The sequence below is a fragment of the Diadema antillarum genome, unplaced genomic scaffold, assembly GCF_040938485.1.
Source record: "Diadema antillarum isolate AM-2024a unplaced genomic scaffold, OU_Dant_1.0 seq00000386_RagTag, whole genome shotgun sequence".
In the NCBI taxonomy this organism is placed as follows: domain Eukaryota; kingdom Metazoa; phylum Echinodermata; class Echinoidea; order Diadematoida; family Diadematidae; genus Diadema; species Diadema antillarum.
The window spans coordinates 1,134,190-1,155,939 of record NW_027271384.1 but is presented as its reverse complement, the minus strand read 5'-3'; the positions used below and the strand labels follow the sequence as shown (position 1 = coordinate 1,155,939).

General features: G+C 42.2%; 1 pseudogene; it reads left to right on the top strand.

Annotated features, from left to right (window-relative positions):
- Positions 1–21,383, top strand: part of LOC139731901 (dual oxidase 1-like) — a 35,072-nt pseudogene extending 13,689 nt beyond the window's left edge.
- Positions 21,384–21,750: the final 367 nt, after the last annotated feature.

Genomic DNA, 21,750 nt, shown 5'->3' with positions numbered 1-21,750 from the left:
TTGTAGCGATGAATCTTCGGGTGCAACGGCAAATATACGTCTCATCTGCCTAGTATAAGTATGCTCGGTTGCTGCAACAATGAGTAATGATCAGGTGCTCGATCAAAGAGGATACAAAATACGTAAGCGATTGAGGATGGTGTAATATCAATATTTCTTAAAGGAACTATACTTATTTTGTCCTAAAGCACTATCTACTTTCCAAATATAGCAACACCATTGCAAGCGGTAGGAATTTTATGGTAAACTCTTTAGGAAGACAGTATGAAAGTATGCAAGTACTTATTGATCAAGGCAACAAAAAGCAACCTCCCTTACATTTCCTAGGAAAGATCTACTTCCGACACAGACAGTGCCATGTTTGAACGATGCGTTGTACAATCTGACACGGAAGCCACGTAAGCTGACAGATTGGCAATAACGTTTCGATCTTACCAACTTCGGTCCATTATGCTTGCAGGTCAACAGGTTGTCGAGGAGATTTTGGACGCGCAACGGGCCGGCTGTCCTCGGGAATACGAGAACATGGAAATTCCCGAAGGGCATTTTTACCGGGATGAGGCCGATGTGACCATCATGCCCTTTGTGCGTTCCCGCTACAGCTTCAACACCGGCTACTCGCCCAACGTTCCGCGTGAGCAGGTGCGAAGGATGTGGCGTCACCGTTTTAAGGAGACATTGAGAAGATGTTTAAACTTTTGCGTTTGAACATCTTGTGAATTGAATATACACGGTGCAGAGCTTCAGAATTTGTAGTTATTAGGATGAGGAATAAGATAATAAGAGTGCATGTCTGGGTGCTAGGAAACAGAACAACAACAAAAAAAAGCATGCATATATTCTACGCAGGAATATAAGTGAGCTTCCTACGTCATAACCCTTGTTCGATGCATTGTGTATTAGGTTCATTAGAGTATTGGCTTATCTCCTTAAGCAATTTGTTCAGAACCACAATAAATATTACAAATCTATACATGACACTATCGGTAACATCTCCTACATGATGTGAAATACAAATTGTCTGGAATTCCCCTTTAAACTTCAGCTCCATGTTTAAGTGTGCTCTAGTTCTAATAAAGGGTTAAAGGTCAAGCAAAACACAAGCTTTCAGTCAGTTTGATTTAAGTTGGATCAAAAATAGAAAAACATAACTTTCTGAATTCATCATGTTTTCACAAAGCAGTGATATGAGTTACAGACTCACAAGTACATTAGCGAAGACGATGATGAATATGAGAAAATTTGTTGTCGATTTCATTTTTGTCAGCTCTGTTAGCAATAACAGCAACTCCACTTCAAAGGGTCCTCATTGCTCAATCACTGCAACTCTAGTATAACTGTGTGCAATTGAGCAATCAGCTGAGGAAGATTTTAGGAGATAGGGGAGGGAATAATTATGGAAAGAGGGGGTATTTAGAAAAGGAATGGCGTGGATGTAGAGAATTATTTATGCGTCGGGTCACAAGCTTTGAATTCCGACTATCTTTATTAGCTCTCTTAGATCAGATTTCTACCTACATCTGCGCTCTCGTAGACCTACCAATCTGCATGAATGTTTCACTTGTCCTTTTGTATGCCTGTCAGTAATTGGTGTTGTCCTGTTTTGCTTGGTTTTATTCACCCAGCTGAACGAGATTACACCATGGATTGATGGTGGTCTGATGTACGGTGTCACCAAAGCTTGGGCGGACGCTCTGCGCTCTTTCGAGGGCGGCAGGCTGGCGGACAACAGCAGAGAAGGCGAGCCGCAATTCCCCGAGGTGAACACACTCGGGCTGCCGATGGCCAACCCGCCCAACCCAATCGACAACGGAGCTGCCAGACTGCAGGATGCCAAGCGATTTTTCAGTAAGTCCTTTGTAGTGTAGTGGCAACATTTCTGTGCTCTACCAAATAACTAACTAAACCCAAGGGTGCATTCCCAGAGCTTGCGAACTCTGCTTGCGAAAGTCCCGACAAATTTCTTATAACACCGGAAGCTGTCATTTGCATTAGCAAAACAAAACAAAACAAAAACAAACAAACAAACAAACTTCTTAGTTCAGGAAGAGACTAGTAACATTTTCACCGAGTGATCTAAGAGTTCATGTAAATCGTCACAAATCTTTCTATGGGGATGACACTAGGTAGATTTAGATCTGCGATGCTATGCTAGACAAGCCTCATCTCATCGGGTCTGACGACGTGAGATTCATAGGGGTATAGGGAACAGCTAGCTCGCGCATGCGCCGAGCAACATCATTTGCCTTATGGGCGCTTCACTTCCTTTAAAGTTTTTGCTCGACTGCCTTTCTTTTTTGTTTGCGACAATATTACCCCACAGTCTGACCAAATAAGATAGTGTGACTGTATGGAGCTCAATAGTCTGATTTTGAGAAACAATCAGTATAGTAAACGCATCTCTTTCACGCTCAAGTGAATGGAGACTTAATGAAAATAGCGAGTGAGGTTCAGCTGGTAAATGGACTTCCGCAAGCTACAAATCGTTTAATAATGTTAATGTATGATCTACGCTTCAACCTCATTCATCTTGAAGGTATTACTCCTTGGAGGACTTCATTCGCAAAGATTCAGCTAGCAATTAACATTCTTTGTCTTCTTTTTCTTTCCAGAGTTGGGAAACCCTCGAGGAAACGAAAACCCATTCCTGTTGACTTTTGGCGTTCTGTGGTTCAGGTGGCACAACTACTGGGCTGATAAATTCAAGCGAGAAACCGACTGGAATGACGAGCGGATCTTCAACGAGGCCAGAAAATGGGTGATTGCCACGTATCAGGTGAGTTCTATCATCATCTTCACGCCCACTAATTTTAATCCGTGTTTGTTCCCCAATAATGGGGGTGGCTGGGTTTACCTCACAGCTCTCACAGCATTCAAACTCTCACGCCTTCTCGCCATCTCTCCCGATTTGGGGTCTCCTCCCTTCTCGAGCCCATAATTCCCGATATGATAATCGAACTAGGCTTATATCGTTCTTATCAGAGTCTTGCAGGGTTATCTGTTCGTCCTATTGAAGTATAGACCCACATTGAATCTTTTACTTGGTAAATTTTCATAGTTGGCCGATATCTATATGTATTTGAGCACATCGCATAAAAATTGTTTTATTTATAATTTGTGTGTTCTCAGTAGGATGGTGACATGTACCTGTATAGCTCATAATGGCGTGTGTTTGCCGTGAACACTGCCTGCAATAAAAGGTCATCGTTTTACATGGATAGATGAGTTGATAAAGACGCGATGCCATGATGAAACTGAATGAATCATATCTAACGCGTTATAATATTCCCGTTTAATTGTTTTTTTTTTGTGTGTTTGTATTGCGCAGAACGTCGTGTTATATGAATGGCTTCCAGGGTACCTTAACCTCAACGAGCAAGAAATCAAAGATCTGGAGTACGAGAGTAGGTAGCCGGATTATAACAGATAATAATGTCTATTTCATAAGTTACTTGAAAAGAAACACACAATCTCACACAAAAATCACTAAAAGGTTGAAATTTCTCAAACAAAGAAGGTTGTGACCGAGTATAACCTCATGGTCAGAAATCTGCTGCTTATTCCTGTTCATCTCTGTAAACAATTCGCCTAACTGGTCATATTTGGTTATAGAATTAGACTTTTTGTTGTCAGTAAAAGACCAGTCACAGTGGACATTTTGATAGTACTAATAATCTAATAATATTGTCCGTACATGGTAGCAGAAATGGTGTTATTTATGATTATTGTAATCCCAGGAACAATGTCAATGATAGTTACATTGAAGTGGTACTTACCATTGTTATGATTACAGCTGCTCTTATTCAAGTGATTGTCATCTTTCGTAGAAGTATCAATTGCAGAAACAAATTGATAACTGATAATCTCATCGACATGCAGACTACAAGAGCTACATACATCCGGGCATCACACACGAGTTCCAATCAGCGGCTATGAGATTTGGACACACATTGGTTCCTCCCGGAGTGATGCGAAGGTATGGTAGGAAAGGAAAACGCAGCTCATATCCAATCTTTGTGTTACTAGGCGAAACATTTGGGAGGCTGTACGTTTAAAGCATACTCGAGCAAGAGTTGGTGACTTTGACATGAATGCAAGAAGAAAAAGATGTACTTTAGAGTTTCAATGACTCGGCAACAATGACACTTAAAGGAGAACACGCTTTGATGTGCTAGTTTGTTGTCAAAATGACTGTTCCGTTAGACTTTCATGATATCTTTTGAAATACACCGAAATTAAAGTGCTTGGACATGGATGTTCTCATTTAATGTGTACACAAATTGAAATTGTTGAATATTGTCGCAGTTTCGCAAAAAAAAAAAAAAGGATAACGGGCTGATATTCAAACTCAATTGCCCCGTGATTGAGGCCTCAGCATAATGATACTTTCAATTTTCTGTTTGCCTGGCTCAAATTATTATCAAGCTCGAGCATTAAGTGGAGTGAGGTGCTTCTTTAAACCGAAACTTAAAGTACCATGGGCAGAATATCAATGACAAAAAGCAGTAACAAAACTAACCTTTTGCCCCTTCACAGAAATTCATCCTGTCACTTCCGGACGTCAACGCTGAGGTCGTCTGGTCTGGGCGACGTTACCAACCCGTCAAAGGATCAACAAGATCTCGCCGCTGACTCCGTAGACAACCACGGTGTCCGTACGTGCAATGCCTTCTGGAACCCTCAGGTGAAACCCCAAAGCACACTAGTCTTCATACCAGCCTGCTGACATTTTTCCAGGCCTGTTATTTTTTAAAGAAACAAATGCATTCAGAAGACTATTAGTGGTTAAAAATCTTTCATGCCGATCGCATAGAAGGAAGCCCCATGTGCCACGCCCCTCCCCCTCTATCTTATTACGAATATACGGCAGTCATTTTTTTTCTTATCTTTTTAGCTTGCTGGTTAAATCAACGATGCACAATTGACTATAATCGCTTCGACATGTCTTAATCGTGTATGCATGCAAACAAAACAAATTTCTAGGACAACGAAGTCGAAATGAATTGAATTGAATCAAATTGGATTGGATTGGCTTGAATTGAATTGAATTGAATTGAGTTGAATTGAATTGAATTGAAAAGCAGTATGTTTTTACGAAAGTCGTGTTTACACACACACACACACACACACACACACACACAGAAATTTGTTCTCGTACGATATCCATCCAAACTTTCATGTTTATTACATTAACTTTGAATATTAAATGTCTTTGAATTTTTCAATCTCTAGCTTTCCGTGCGAGAATCTGATATTGAGGAGTATCTCCTGGGAATGGCGTCGCAAATAACCGAACGAGAGGACAACATCATTACGGAGGATCTGCAACGTACGTCTTCTTTCTTCTGCGTTTTATATCACAGCCTGTCTGCTTTGTCTTCTTTTTTTACTAGATGCCTTGAAAGCAAAACAAATAAAACAACTCTAGGCCAGGTTCGAGTCATTTGATAACATAATTGAAAATGTGACAAACAGGACAGGAAAATCGTTATCTAATTCAGACAAAAAAAGGATAAGACACAAATTGCATAGTGGACCCGCGGGATCTCTGTTGTGTACCAAATTATAACAGTGTTGCTGACAGTGGTAATTTGTAATCGAAAAGACCTTTCACCTATCAAAGGAAACTGGAAATGAAGCTAGAAGAAAATTTCTTGATCAGTTAGATCCAGTTGTAGAGTATACATTGCACTTTTAATGCAGAAACCTGAAAGGTGAATTTCATTGGTCAGAATGACATCACGCGTCAGTGCGATTTTTACGAGAATACTTACCTTGTGGGTGTCATGTCTATCTACTTTGACAGGGCGAGTATTCGGGCCTCTTGAGTTCTCCAGGCGCGATCTCATGGCCCTGAATATTCAGCGAGGGCGCGATCACGGTCTGCCCGACTACAACACGGCGCGTGTGGTCACTCGGCATGACAAGAAAGGAGTCGTTTGACGACATCAACCCCGGCAACAGCAGCGACGGCCGAGTCATGTCCTTCATTAACAGCGACGTGAGTGGGCGAGTTCGAGTTGATGGATAAGCGACTTAATTTAGCGGGGAGTGAATTGAATTGAATTGAATTGAATTGAATTGAATTGATTGCTTTATTGTCCACAATGCGAATGTGGAAATGTGCCTTCCACCAGCGTTACACACAAGAGATACAAACAGATAACAACTGTTCATTGAATACGTCACAGATTACAAGTAACATGAAACATAAATGTTTTGCATTACTTGTTGCAGAAAAATAAAAGTAATGATGGACATAATGGTGTAGGGAAAGAGGGTTTTGTATATCTTTCTGAGTTTGCGGGGTTTTTTTTTTCTTCGAAGAATGCTTGATTACAATTATGGAAGTCAAAAGAAACACTTCTCCAGAAGGCGTATGTCACCACTCGTTTTGAATTTGGTGCCGGTATAGTGCCGAAGTATAGCCATTTTACGACAAAGAGATATAATTGACAATGTTTATTCACTTTTTTCTCTCTCCCTTTTATTTGCGGCACTCTCTTCATTGCTATGTGCCAAGTAATGATTTAACATACATCATATTCTTGAGTCTGAGATAACAGAGAACTAAATTGACAATTGCTCAAACATAGGTATAATTTTTTAGGGATCCCGGCGAGAATCGAGATAGCGGAAAACAGAGATAAAAAGAGATCCTGTATTGAATTTATCCTGCGATATTAAATGTAGCATGCTTTGTAATTCCACTAACCTTTTGATGCAGGTTTTGGATGCTCTGAACAGAACGTATGAGGGCGACATCGACAAAGTCGACATCTGGGCCGGCGGTCTGCTGGAAACAACCAGTGACGGTCCTGGCGAACTCTTCCGCTTCATCATCAAAGACCAGTTCATCAGGTCCAGGGATGGCGATCGGTTCTGGTTCGAAAACCATCTGAACGGGTCAGTTAGTTCGTATTTGTTTGGGTTTTTTATCTCTCCAAACTCTTGCGATTTTCTCTTAAATGAAGGTTTTAGTTAATGTCTGTGCATAACTTATTATGTGTCAACTAGTTTTCGTGGTTCTGAGTAAAACAGTACCTATAGGGTGGCCACAGTATACTCATAAAGCGAAACCATAATAAAAAATGATGCACTTTGGGTCATGTTTGAGAAATAATGAATACGTTTTGAGAAAAACTTTCATAGTAAAATGGGTAAGTTTACATTTCATCTCGGCTTCCCGCTCAAGGCAAAGCCGTAGATATCAAGGGCTGTTGATTTTCTGTCCAAGGTATCAAAGACTTGGTCGTAATTAATGAATGTCATCATATAAAGTAGCACGTCGTTAGATATGTCGTCGCTTTAGCCAGTCAGAATGTTATTATGTCCATGGAGACATCATCGTAGGTGATTCTGATAGACAAGTTTGTTCTTATATAACTAGCTATCCTTGGACGGCTGTGTTGATAAACTGAAAAAAAAAACCCGAAGAAAGAAACTGATTTGGCTTGCTTGGGATTGACTTTCTTCATTTCTTTGTTTCAATGTCCGCAGTCGTGTACAAGTATGGCAATCAATCGTCATTATTCCTCCTTGCTTGTTTGAAATAATCCAGGCAATTCACCCAGGAACAGATTGCTTTCATCAGGAATGTGACACTTTGGGACATAATTGTTGCTTGCACTAACATCAATCCCGACGATCTGCAAAGAGATCCCTTCCATTATGTTGAAGGTAAGTCCATGAATACCGGAACAGGAAGAACAGAAATCCCAACGCAAAATAAAGGATAGAAGACGTTGTCATAATCATTAACCAGAGCAGTTTGGGTCACTGTATCACAGGGTAATAAATTGATAACATTGAACACATATCTGGGTTTAAATGAAGATGCAGGGGGATAAAGGAGCGGGTGCTAAAGGAGGAGGAGAAGAAGAAAAAGAAGGAGGAGAACGAGGAGGTGGAGAAGAAGAAAAACGAAACAAAAAGAAAAAACGAGACAGAGAAGACATCGAGAGCGGAGAAGAAGAAGAAACATTAGAATAAGTAAAATACAAATCAAAGTAAAGGGGATAACACAAATAAGACAGGAAAAAGGAGGAGGAGAACAAAGAGGAGTTTTTAACTACTTTGTGATTGTGCATCTTATTTGATTTGTAGGAGACCCGTGCTTCGAAGACCAGCCATTCATTCCTGAAGATCGCACCATCAGCGAGGATGACATGGAGCCGTGTACCCCTCTGCAGATTTTCGATTACTTCACTGGTAGCGAGGTGTCCTATGCTCTCTCTTACCTCGCTCTTGGTATTTGGATTGTGGGTGAGTGTAACCAGACGATGATGCTATATGTGTCTTTCTGTCTTGTTTTTATTTATTTGTGTGTGTGTGTGTGTGTGTGTGTGCGCGTACGTGTGTGTGTGTGTTGTGTGTGTGTGTTTACCACCAAGATTGGTTTGAGTAACGCAGCTGTCTTTGAAATCATGTTTCTGGAGCTTCAATCCAGATTGTGTGAACGCTTTCCACGTTTGCAAAACAGTGTGTAAGCTTGCCTATGCACGACGGTTACATGTAGTTCTGTGAAATTACTCGATGATATGAAACTTTATCAGCTCATATTTACCATATTCAATGTTTTCTTCATCATAATTTATGACTGATTTCCCATTTCATACCAAAAGTTCGGGGCCAGCCATTTCGCCCGAAATTAAGAATTCCATATTCGTATGGCTATCTTAACGTCTATTTCGAGGCAGCGTGACGCCAGCATAAAACCATCACCACCTATATTACGATGTCGTTCTCTCCCGCCCACAGGCTGCGTCGCCGTCCTACTCATCTTGGCCCACGTTCGGCAGCATCGTATCCAGGCGGCGAGGAAGCTGCAGCACAGGCGAACCCGGTCCCGAGATCCCAGCAACCTCAAGACGTACACGGGTGAGTTGTTATGAAGCTGCCTTGTTCGTTCGTTTGTTTGTTTGTGCGTATGTGTGTGTTTGTGTCTGAGGTATCGTAGCCGGCCTTTGGTGCTGTAGGCATAATATAAGCTTCTTCGACCCCTCATATACTTGACAAAATTGCGTTAGTCTTGAACAAGAAAAGATGTGAATTTTCACCTGTTTTTGCAAGGGATATATAAACACAACACGCTAAATGGCGACTTTTTGTCATTTTCTCCTCTAAAAACTTTTTTTTTATCAAGAAATTTGCAATCGCCGAGAGTCATAGAAAGACATAGGTAGACTGAACCAGGAGAAGGAGAGGAAGAAGAGAAAGAAGAAAAAGAAGGAGAAGTTTTGAGCACTTCGAACTGTTTTCAAACCAAGGATCTCCCGTGACCCGTCCAGTTCCTTATCCCCCCAAGTTCAAACTACTCCCACTAATACCTTTTTTTTAAAAAGTAACGCCTTGATTCTCTCACCCCGTTTACAGCTGCCGAGTGGTGCGGAAAGAAGGAGGGATCGCGTCCGGTGCAGGTCAAGTTGGGTCCCGGAAAGAAAATCAGAATCTCCAACGAGCGTGGTAACAAAGTCTATCGCACGGTGGACCTCAGCCATTACTCCAAGGTGTGACATCATTCTGTTTTCACTCGTGTTGACCAAAGAGATGAGGTTCTGTCTCGTCCAAAGCTCTTGCACTTTGTTCAGCTTCTTGAATTCTTCAAAATTGTGTTGAAGATGAGGATTACCCTCAGTTGGATTGGAATGTTGACTTGTATTACATTGGTTAAGGAATCGTGATTTATTGCCATTATTGCCATAATTTCAATTTAGCTCTATGAGCACAGGAAAAAAAAAAATGGCCAAGCAGTAATACTTCCTTTCTGAATGACAAAGATCCATGCTGTGGATATGTGATGAATTACCCATTTTGTAACATTTCCGCTCTTCCGTATCACACCTCTACAGGTCACTCTCCTGGTCTCCCCCGACGGTGCCCAGCGCTACGTGGTGGTTAAGTTTGAGCGCGAGTACGATATCGTCCTGAAGTTTGCCGATCCCGAGCTCCGGCTGGAGTTCATCAGCGATCTGGAGAGTTTCCTAGGCAGTGCCGAGGTCGGCGTGGGACGTGAACGGCTGGAGATCCGGGAGAAGGAGATGCTGGTGATGGCCGTGACCAGGGAACATCGGCAGAAACTCCTGGAAAAGTTCTTCCGTGTAGCTTTCTCGCAGGTGAGGATATACAATTTGGAGATCCCTGCTCGATACTTCTTTTCTACATTGGTCTGCTTCCAATATTGCTTTTTGTTCATAGTGTCTCCTTTAATGATGAACACCTTCAAAGGTGGTTAAAATCATATCCCGTAAACATGGAAATGACTCTTCTGTCACGTACTTGCACAAACATCTACAATGTGTCCACATCTATTGATGATAGCGCAACATTTTCCGGGGCTATCTCCTCCACAATGATCACTAGTGTCGCCACAATATCAGAGCTCCTGCTACTTTAGGCACTATCACCACCACTTCTGTCACCACCAACACTGCTACTATCACCTACTATCACCACCACCACCATACCATCTCCATTTATACTTCCATAAGAATTACTATTTCCATTTCCATTTATACGACTTCCAACGTAAGCCTTCCGTGTAATGTCACCACTAGTTCCATCTCAACATTCCCCGTCGCTATATACTTTCACGACCACTACAACGACCACTTTCACGTACACCATAGCTGCTATCATCATTACTACCACCACAACCATTGCCTTCAACCACTATCACCACCACTCCATCCCCCACATGACCATGCCCTTCTCTATCATCCCCACCACTATCGCCACCACCATTACCACCACTACCACAGCTCCTACATCTATCAGCACACTACCAACCCTACTGTCGTCACTCCTGCTCCAATTGGTAGATGCATTAAAACAGTCTCTGTCCCCCCCCCCCCGTCAGGCCTTCAAGATCGACTTCGACCCCGACGAGGCCGTCAACAAGCAGGAGTCCAAGGATATCCTCGAGTGCGAACTCACCATGACCGAGTTCGCCGAGGTGCTGTCGATGAAACCCGACTCCATCTTTGTGGAGCAGATGTTCGAGCTCGTAGATCAGGACCACAGTGGCACGATCTCCTTCAGAGAGTTCCTCGACGTCATCGTCGTCTTTGCCAAGGGTGAGTTTTCTTCTTTTTTTTGGGGGGGGGGAGGGCAAACAAGTTTAGCTTTCACTTTCTTGATAGACAATGTGTCTGATGAAAAATGTTTCACAATTCCATTTTGAAGATTCGAGTGCAATCTTTGGCCCACTCCATGTGAGAAATCATGCAGTTGGAAGCATGCGCGCTGGATGGACACATTGCTATCATACACGAGAACCTAAAGTCTTCTCCACATCAAAACCTCCATTCTTCTTAGTGGTGTGTGAGCATGCGCACAACCTCCATCCATAACTGCTTCCAAATGACACGGGTAAACAAAATTAAAATAAGAATAAGGCCGATGGCCATACGATAGATGTTGAAACTATCAGGTTAGTTCCATATTTCGTGGGACCTAACAAATAAATGAGGAAAATCCGCATTCTGTCTCGATCAAGTCAACGTGAGAATTTGATGCATGTTATAGTATCATGTGGTATATTATTTCATTGTATTCGTAGAATGTGAGCGCCAGTAATATATCATCCAAAATTTAATGTTTTGTCTTCAATCTTAGGATCGCCCGAGGATAAACTGAAGCTCATGTTCAACATGTACGACATCGATCGTTCCGGACATCTTTCTCGTGAAGAGTTCAGGCACATGCTCAGGTGAGCTTCCTTCCGCCGACTATTAGTTTTCAGACATCTCTCAACAATCTCTCTTTTCATTACCTGGATATCTCAGAGAATCATGGAATTGCTTATGGGAGGATAAAGATAATCCAAATTAATCTAAAAACAGCAAATGCATCCATGCTGTGGATGTTGTAATGATCAGACTTTGAATCAATGAACAGTTGTACCAGAGCACGCAGTAAAACCTGATTAATTTTGATATATTGATTTAAACATCCTTGGTTATTTTGTATGTAGTATCCAGCTATTTTTGTAATAATCTGGCAGTTGATGAATATTCTTTGCCGTTTTGCTTTGTGCTTGGACAATTGCGATGATAATTGAGGTCGTGAGACTGAACCAGCCTCTGTGGTCTACCAGTATTTAGCTAGTCATGCAACGAAGGGCGTTTTAATGTGTTGGATCAAAAGAGAGTGTTGATTAGTAATTATCACCCGGGCTATATAGGTGTATACGTCATGCATTGTTCAATCTCTTTTTGTTTTCCATGTGATTGGTCAGGGTCCGATGATGGAGATGGGTCAGTGCGAGCGTTGAGGAGCAGGAGCTTGATCGCGTCCATCCAGGGCATGTTTCGACCACGCCGGTCTGGGCGACAAGGAATCTCTATCCCTCGAAGACTTCACCTCCTCATGGCCGAGCACAAAGAGGAGCTTAGCAAACGCCAAGCTGGACATCGGTGAGTCGACCCACCACCGGAATTAAAGGATTTCCAAAATATTCGTGGAAAACTTTTAATTTCTTTTTAATAGAAAAAGATGATGTATAGCGAGGTTGCTGTAACTTGGTGTAATTCTTTGCGAAACGCTTTGATATAAGTCAAGGTTTTGACCAGCCGTTTTTTTTTTAACTGCTCACAGGTGAGGTGAGGCGCGCGTGTCGGAGAGAAGGAGAAGGAGAAGCAAGCTCCAAGCCGTGGAGCAGCTACCGTCATACGAAGAAGGCAACCTCAACGCCAGGGCCCGACAGACCATCATCCGCCGCCTACAAGTAAAGAAACCTCCGCTGAGGCCACTGGGAAAATACACACAGCCTTTTATAGCTATAAATGCAGAGCAATGGTAAATACTATGAACCTATGAATAACAACCCCGACACTTCTGGCTGATAATTCCACATGAAAGGGAATAGCGCTAGCCTTGTCAACACCCCCCCCCCCCCCCCCTCCATCAAGCAAGTGTAAGACAAACATTCGGTCATCTATTCCCAAGGTTAGATACATGGGCATATACTCCTTACACGAACCTTTCTTAGTGCAAATGTCAACATTTGATGAAATCACAGTCTATATATCTCAATTTAGTGCAATGACATTCGACATGATATGCCAGTGAGTACTGATCATGATTTATGTGTTCCATCAGGGAACGCGATTACCACGGGAACTCCGAAGGCCAATGGTGCCCCGAAGACCGCTCCAGCGACTGCAGGTCCCGTCTCCAGGAAAGCCCGCTCCAAGAGCGTCCGCGGTCGAGACCGCCCCGCAGGAGGAATACCCCAAGACCGTCAGTTCCCGCACATACACGCAAATCGTCCGCTTCTTCGAGAACAACCGACTGCAGATCTTCTACGTGCTTCTCTACACCCTTGTCCCTTTTTGGCGTCTTCATCGAGCGGAGCGTACTGTGAGTATAGTTTACAAATTGCAATTTTGTCTTACTTTCCACCCTGTTTAATCCTATATCCAGTTACTCCACTTTAGTGTGATATTTGTGTACATATATTCTGTGACTATAACCCCTCTTTCATGATGAGATATGAATAATCATTACTTGTCCCCAAAATTGATACATCTTTTCATCAGAACGTGACAAATGTCAATACTATCTCTCTATGCTCATAGATATCCGAATGATATGGTCTACCGTACCATCTTTCTTCTAAAGACATTTTAACAACGAAACTAAATCAAAAGTGATTGTAGTTGATTGGAAATCATGAAAAGTAACAAAGCTTGTGCTGCGACTACCATCATCTTGAAGGCCTGAAATGTAATAATAAGTATCCGTAGAGTTGCTTTTGATATGAAGTGATTATCATGCTTTGTCTTTCAAACTTTTGACTTTTTACCCCCTCCCCAGATTACTCCATCGAGCGAGAATTTGCCGGTCTCCGCCGCATCGCCGGCTTTGGTGTGTCGGTGACCCGAGGTGCCAGCTTCGGCCATGATGTTCACCTACTCCACGCTGCTGGTCACCATGTGTCGCAACACGATCACCAAGCTGCGAGAGACCTTCCTCCATCGCTACATCCCTTTCGACTCTGCCCTGCCCATGCACAAAATACATCGCCATGTGGGCCCTGTTCTTCTCTGGTAAGTGCGAAGCAAGACCACACTCCTTTCCCCGCTCCCCTGCTACACCGCCCTCCCTTTTCCTCCTCCTCCTCCTCCTCCTCTTTCCCTTTCTCTCCATCTCTCTATTTCTCTCCCTCTGTCTCGGGATTTAAATCTACCAATTCTCCTTACATTGCGTCTTATCTTTTCTCATTGTTCAACTGTGGTAGAAATCCATCATAATCCTCATACCTTATTTGAGGCTCTATTCCACACGAAAAAACATATTTGGGAAATTCGACTCAGAAGAACACAAGAAAAAATGACTTTACATTGTACATCATGCCACTCTTACTCTGCATTTTGTTGACATCCTCTTACTGCATTTTTGCTATTGAATATCCCCTTTCAATAACACCCTTTTCATGGATTTGACTACTGCAGATTCTTTTTTTGTATGTGTCGTGTTTAAAGTAAAAAACACTGGATATTTAGATGGGGTTCAACAATTGTGGTCATGCGATGATTGTATCGGTCGTGCGAACGTCATTCAGTTTTGATCGACTCACATTTTTTTTGTTGCTGTTGTTGGTGTATCAAAGTGAGAAATGTAACTTTGTGAAGGAGAGAAAGATAACAGAAGGACTGTGGATATCACGAGACCTTTTTCTCTTTTCTTTTTGCAGTGATGCATACCATCGGTCACAGTCTCAACTTCTACCACATCTCCAGCCAGACCGCGGACGATCTCACCTGCTACTTCCGTGACTTCTTCCACCGTTCCCACGAGCTGCCCAAGTTCCACTACTGGGCCTGGGGAACAATCACAGGTGCGACCACACCCACTTCCACGCCCACTACAATATCTACAAATCACATCGACATCGATTTTAACACGTGATGGGCGGTCGTCAAAGATTCATTTACATGTTCGTGCCTCACACATGCACGCATGTGCAGATTCACCACATGTGGCAAAATCGAAATTTTGTCTGAACCCTAACTAACTTTGTATGAATATCTTGGTGTGCTTAACAACTCGAATAAAAAAAAAACCAACCCTTCTAGTCTTGCGTTGCCTTTTTTCCCCCTGAAGTTTAATCATTCTCTTGTCCCCAGTTTGTGTATTGTGTTTGTTCTGGTCTTACTTAAACACCTTGATGGGGGGGGGGGGGGGGGGGTCACTCTTGGTCAAAACTATATGGAGTAAATGAATAATTATCCAAAACAAATTGACTAATCTTTTTTTTTTTTTTTTTTTTGGTTCATTCAAATCCAATGTTGCAGGTTTCACCGGAATTCTGTGTGTTATGGTTTGCGCCGTCATGTACACATTCGCCTTCTCCTATGCCCGCCGCCGAGTCTTCAACCTCTTCTGGTTCACTCACAACCTGTGGGTTATCTACTTCATCCTCATGTTCCTGCACGGCTCCGGCCGGCTGGTGCAGCCGCCGTTCATGCACTACTTCTCCCTCGGTCCCCTCGTTCTCTTCACCCTCGACAAACTGGTCAGCATCAGCCGCAAGAAGGCGGAGATTGCCGTCGTCCGCGCCGAGAATCTCCCGTCAGGTGAGTCTCAAGCGGCTGCTACTTCCCCTCCCTGCACCTCCTCCCCATGTACAGCTACCATTCTCTGCCCTGCCCCCTCAACACAAACAAACAAACAAACAAACAACCAACCAATAGCTTTTTGCTGTCCCGTCCCCTAAAACTTTTATTTCTCTACCCGCTGTATGCTTTTTAAATCCTAGGAGATTGGTTATTTCCCTCTGCTGATAAATAATCTATCAATTGTTAATTTATAGTAAGAGTGCACACTGCGCTAGATTAATTGTGACATCAGTGTTCATTGATTTTTTTTTTTCTACTGTGATAAACTTCCTTGACAGACGTAACCATGCTTGAGTTCAAGCGCCCCATAGGATTTGAGTACAAGTCAGGCCAGTGGGTGCGAATCGCCGTCAAGACTCTGTCCTCCAGCGAGTACCATCCGTTCACCCTGACCTCCGCCCCGCACGAGGAGAACCTCTCGCTCCATATCCGCGCCGTCGGGCCCTGGACCATGAACCTCCGACAGACGTACGATCCCAACGTTCTACGAGAGCATCCCCTGCCCAAGGTAAGGGTAGACCTAGGCCGGGACTCGTGTAACATCTCACAATCGGGAGAAAGGGTTTTGCGAGAAAGAATGCTTATCTGGCGTACAACGATACGAGCCTGAGAACATGACATTATGCTGTGACATTCACAACTTACACCCATGCGTAAAAGTTCGACATCTTATTTGGGAAGATTTTATAGGAATCAAATTTTAAGGTGGTCCTGTGCACGCGCGACGATGAATCGATGGATCAATATTTGGTCCATGAATGTGTTTTGTCTCATAAGTGGGCAATAAAATCATGGCATAATTAGCCTCAATATTGCTAATCGCTCCAGCATCACTGTATCCGGTCACGTAACTCGTCTATATTACTCTCCTTGTATCTCACAATAGGTGTTCCTGGACGGCCCCTATGGAGAGGGTCACCAGGACTGGTACCAGTACGAGGTGGCTGTGCTGGTGGGAGGTGGTATCGGGGTCACGCCCTTCGCTTCCATTCTCAAGGACATTGTAAACAAGTCTTCCATCGGGTCGCGCATCTCCTGCAAAAAGGTGAGACTACATCGCAACATCATTCAACCACTGCGCCGTGATTACCAACACCACTTCTTCTCCTTTACTTTTTCCTCTTCTCTCTCTATCTTTCTCTCTCTCCGTCTCTCTCTGTCTGTATGTCTATCTGTCTGTCTGTCTCTCTGTGTCTCATCGTCCCAGTTCTTGTCTTTCCCTCTCAGAGCGGGATAATACACCTCACAAGAATTTTCATATTACGTTCTGGTCAAGAGTTGAGACTTAGATTTGCGTGCTCGTCTATATCCATTGTTCCTCGTCAAATTAACCGACTAAAAATGTCAGTGTTTATCAGAACATTGCTAAAAATAATAGAATTCAAAGAAAGGCCAAAGATTCTAACAGCCAAGGGCAACACTCCTTCATCACATCATACAAGATGCTGTTGATGACATGCTTTGGGCATTGTAAAAACGGTATGTTTAGCGCTCTCTAATGTAACCATTTTCTGCGACATTCTCTCAACACCAAAGTGACAGAGATACAGCGCTTAACTGCAGAAACACAAGCTTAAGCATAATTATCACGTAAAGCATGTGAGATCTTTGCCGGTGCGTGTGAATGCGCATGTGTGCACTGTGTGCGTGTGTAGTGTGTGTGTTTTGGCATGTAAGTATACTGACTTTTTTTGTGCTAGCGTATTAAAAGGTATTGAGAATATTGATCTATATCTTTATTCTTTTTTAATATTCTCAATACCAGGTTTACTTCCTGTGGGTGACACGAACCCAGAAGCACTTCGAGTGGCTGACCGACATCATCCGCGATGTCGAGGAGAACGACAAGAATGACCTCGTCAGCGTCCACATTTTCATCACCCAATTCTTCCAGAAGTTCGACCTCCGAACCACCATGCTGGTAAGCCCTCATCACTTCGGCTCGTTGTTCTACGTGGCTCTCCTTGCGAGAAGTCGTTTTCTTTTTTTACTTAACACCCCTCCCTTGCACAGCTGATTGAGAACATGGTTTGATTCAGCACACTATTGTAATTCTCAAACTATCATTACAGCAGGCCACTCAGTTATACTGCGTATGATTTAATTGATTTTATATAACGGCATAATGGCAGTCCATGTTACATAATATGTACGTGTAGGCCTATGTATGTCTTTAAGTTTATCTTACAACATTGGAATCTGCTGCACACAGTAAAGCAGTAATAAGATTAGATTGATTCAGAACATTGTTTTTTAGATGTAGTTACGTGTTGGCTTTTTATTTACTAGAGAGCCTTACATTGATATGCAAATGAACATTATAAATGTCAAATCTATGGCAGATTACGTTGTGAAAAGATGACGACGTTGCTAGGCGCATTCAATCTGTCATTAATGCACTCAATACCTGACATGATTCTAAACTAATCATCTTCTCGTTCTGCTCCCCAGTACATTTGCGAGCGTCATTTCCAGAAGATTTCCAACCGCTCACTCTTCACCGGTCTCCAGTCCATAACCCACTTCGGCCGGCCCCAATTCACCTCTTTCCTGCAGTCTTTGGAAGACGAGCACCCAGGGGTAAGAGTCCTAGTAAAACTTGGTGTCTCAATCGCCATCTTGCACTTGGTAGTGAGGGGCTTAACCCATTGATATCAATAGGGAAGGCAGTTGTGGTTGGTAAACTTGCAGCTATACAAAAAGTTTTTGTTTGTCGATTGTGGCTTATGCCATAATAGCACTGAGCCAGCACTACTTGCCTATTGACAACTTTGGATATTTTTTTTTCTTAAAGTCAGTAAACAAGTGTTGATTTGCTCCATTTAATGAAGTTCTTTCTGACTACAGTATTTTCAAAACAGCGTTCCTCTCCGTTTACTCGATAAAAAATGCCTACCCTAGAGAAAAATTGTTTTGCGAAACCTACTTTGATACCACTTTGATACCAGTGCATCCGCACCGTTCTCAACACTCATATGTTCCATGAATGCTTATTGTGTTAACATGGGCAACCATATTCCTGTTTCAAAAATTTGACTGATTTTCTGTTGCTGCAGTTCCCTCTTACTATTCTAAAAACAACGTAACTACATGGCAAAACTGCCAATAATGCGTGAATACTGCGTAGCCCGTACTCTAAGACAGTTTGGAAGTCCGGAGATACATTCGTATCAGAAATGGCATCATTGTCTCGGAAAGAATTGATCTTTGGAGGTAGCACTTCAACGGGTGACGGTAATCCGGCTATGGATGGAATATTGAAAGTGTCGGAATATTATGACCAGAGACCTTAGGGGATTTGTTCCCTGCCTCCCAAGAAGACATAATAATAAAATGGTGTCAGCTTTCGACGAAACACAATTTCGCGTAAATACGCATCTGGACTTGAGTAACAATTTGATGTACACGGTCAAAATACATAAATTATTATTAGTATTTTCTGCGTTTATGTGCCGATTAGTGATTAAATGATTTCAAGTTCTGCACAGGGAAACACGTCTCGATCATGTTTCTTTTGCTGGTGTTGTGCAGGTCGGAAAGATCGGAGTCTTCAGCTGCGGGCCCCCGGGAATGACCGGCAATGTGGAACAAGCGTGCGTGGAGCTCAACAAGTACGATGGAGCTGCATTTATCCACCATTTCGAGAACTTCTAATGAAACAATTCTCCAACGTTGGAAAAAAAAAGATTGTTAAAAGAATTTGTTACATCAATGCCGACACTGTCAAGTCCTTTCTTATGTAGTTTTGTTTGACAAGAACACCGAAGTACTAACGACCCGAGGGGAAAAAATATTGGTTTACTTTGTGCCTCTTTTAAAGAAGAAAAAAGATTTATGTTATGTGCGCAAAGAAATATTTATTGGTTGGCGGATGTGTTACGCTTGGGATGTACATAGAGTCGAGATGCAATATACGGACTCGTTTATTTGGATTTGAACATGGATACCGATTTATTTTGTAAAATACGACGTGAGCTAGAATGTTCTGTATATTCTGAAAAAAGTAATGTCCACTATAGATAATATCAAAATTGTGTTCTTCACATTGTGTTTCGAATGCCTTCTCATATGATTTAGCAATTTATTTTCTTAACATCCTTTAACTATCAAAAGTGGTCGTAACGTCTATTGTGTGTTTAGAAGATGATGATGGTGATTGCTTAGTTTGTTTAGACTGTGACTAATGATTTATATTCAGGTGATCAATCGAAAATAGACTGTCCCATATCTCCGCTGAGACTCACTTGCGTTACGCACATACCTGCGTCAACTGAGACTATGTTTTCTGATAATATGATAGAGATGTTATCCTGTGGTCTGTAACATAGAAAAAGGCGTCAAGCACTTGAACGGTTTCTTTGTACGAGATCTTGTCTGATATGTCGTTCCTGCTTTCTAAAGAAGAATGGAGACAAAGTATCAGGGTAGTGAGTGTGAAAAAAGGTAGAATATTGTTTATTTGCTCCAAAGGCAATTAAAAGGAGCAATTATACCGGCCACCAGATGTAATTGAAGGGGTACTATGGTAATGTGGAAAAGATTCGTGACTTTCAAACTGAAGTCCCGAAACGACACCTATCAAGTACTTGCGTTCGTGGACGAAACGTTTTTACTCACGGTGTCCCACTCGACCCAGGTGTAACAATGGGCACCCGGCAATACTGGGGTGATCACAATGGCAGGGCCCTTTGGTAGAGAGGTACCCTGGATAATACCTGAGTAAGATCATAATATTCTTATGTAAGACCATATGAAAGGAGTGTTGCCTGCCTGGTAGAAACATGTTGTATGCTATGTTGAAGAGCTTGAACTGATCAAAAGCTGGACGAAGAGTTCTATTTACATTCCTTTGGAAAAGGGATACTTCGCTCGTTTTTATCACGGAAGATTCGACTCGAGTTATTTAGTTAATTCTATTTGTATTTTGGCAAAGTGTGTATTTGTAACTGAAACGTTACACCGAGTACGGATACAGTATAACAATTCTGTTCGTAATGCAAGCTATAAACCCTTTGAAGTTTGAATTAAAATCCATAGACGAAGTGTAATTTTGAAAATCTGAAAACACATATGTATAAACATATCTTGCCCCTGTTTTGCAAATTCTATTTAGCAAATTCTAGTCATCTCCACTGATCATAATAACTTGAGAATTACGAGTTGATGTTTTTAGATTGATTAGCGATTTATGTTAGCTCGGCCTGATGGTGGATGGTAAGGTGAAAATTACAGACACCTTGATATTTCCGCCCCGTCTTCTCCGGGTGCGTGAGGCATCTGCCGTTCGCCGGATTCGGTAAGAACTGATTCATAAGATGACTTTGTAGATTCAACGAGAACATTGTGGCTTAATCAGAAGGTACTATATATCCTTATTGCTGGTGTTGCGTGTGATTTCTCTGAACAAGTTTCGTGCTTGATCTACGCACCCTTTGGGTACTTCGGGTATCGCTTTCTCTACACTGAAGTACTCAATTATGATTGTGTGACATTTTCGTCCGTACTAACGGAAAGCTGAAACTGCAACATAAATATATATGATGTCATTACCGTGAAATAATAGTAGTAGATGTACCGGTTTTAGATTAAAATCTTAAATGTCTATTGGAGTTAACAATTGCCCAAAGTTCGATGGGAAAAGAACATATGCACGTGTACATATTTATATGTTCCGATTTATTGATACTGCTCTTGCTCTTTCTTCATACTATATTTTGTAATACTGAAACCGAGATATCGAATAAACTCATTTTTGAAGAACTTTCCTTTGTGGGTTTGTTTGCTTGCTTGTTTGTCTGTTTGTTTGTTTGTTTGTTTGTTGTTTTCAATTCAATCGGTGCAAGGTTCGTGAGTGTATTCTCAGTTTTGTCCGCACTCTGCACACATGACGTATTTTCGACGAAATCATTAAAATAATACAAAATACTAAGGTACAAAATGTACTATTGACCTTGACATCTCGGTCCTGCGACCCCCAACCTTTAAAAAAAAACAACTCTCCACGGTCCCTGTAAGTGCGGACGTCCACTTGGGCGCGGACAAGCCCCGGAAAGGTTGCGGAAGCAAATTTTGTTATTTCGGCATCCTGTCCGCGACAGACGCGGAATAACTTTGTGAATCGGCTTGT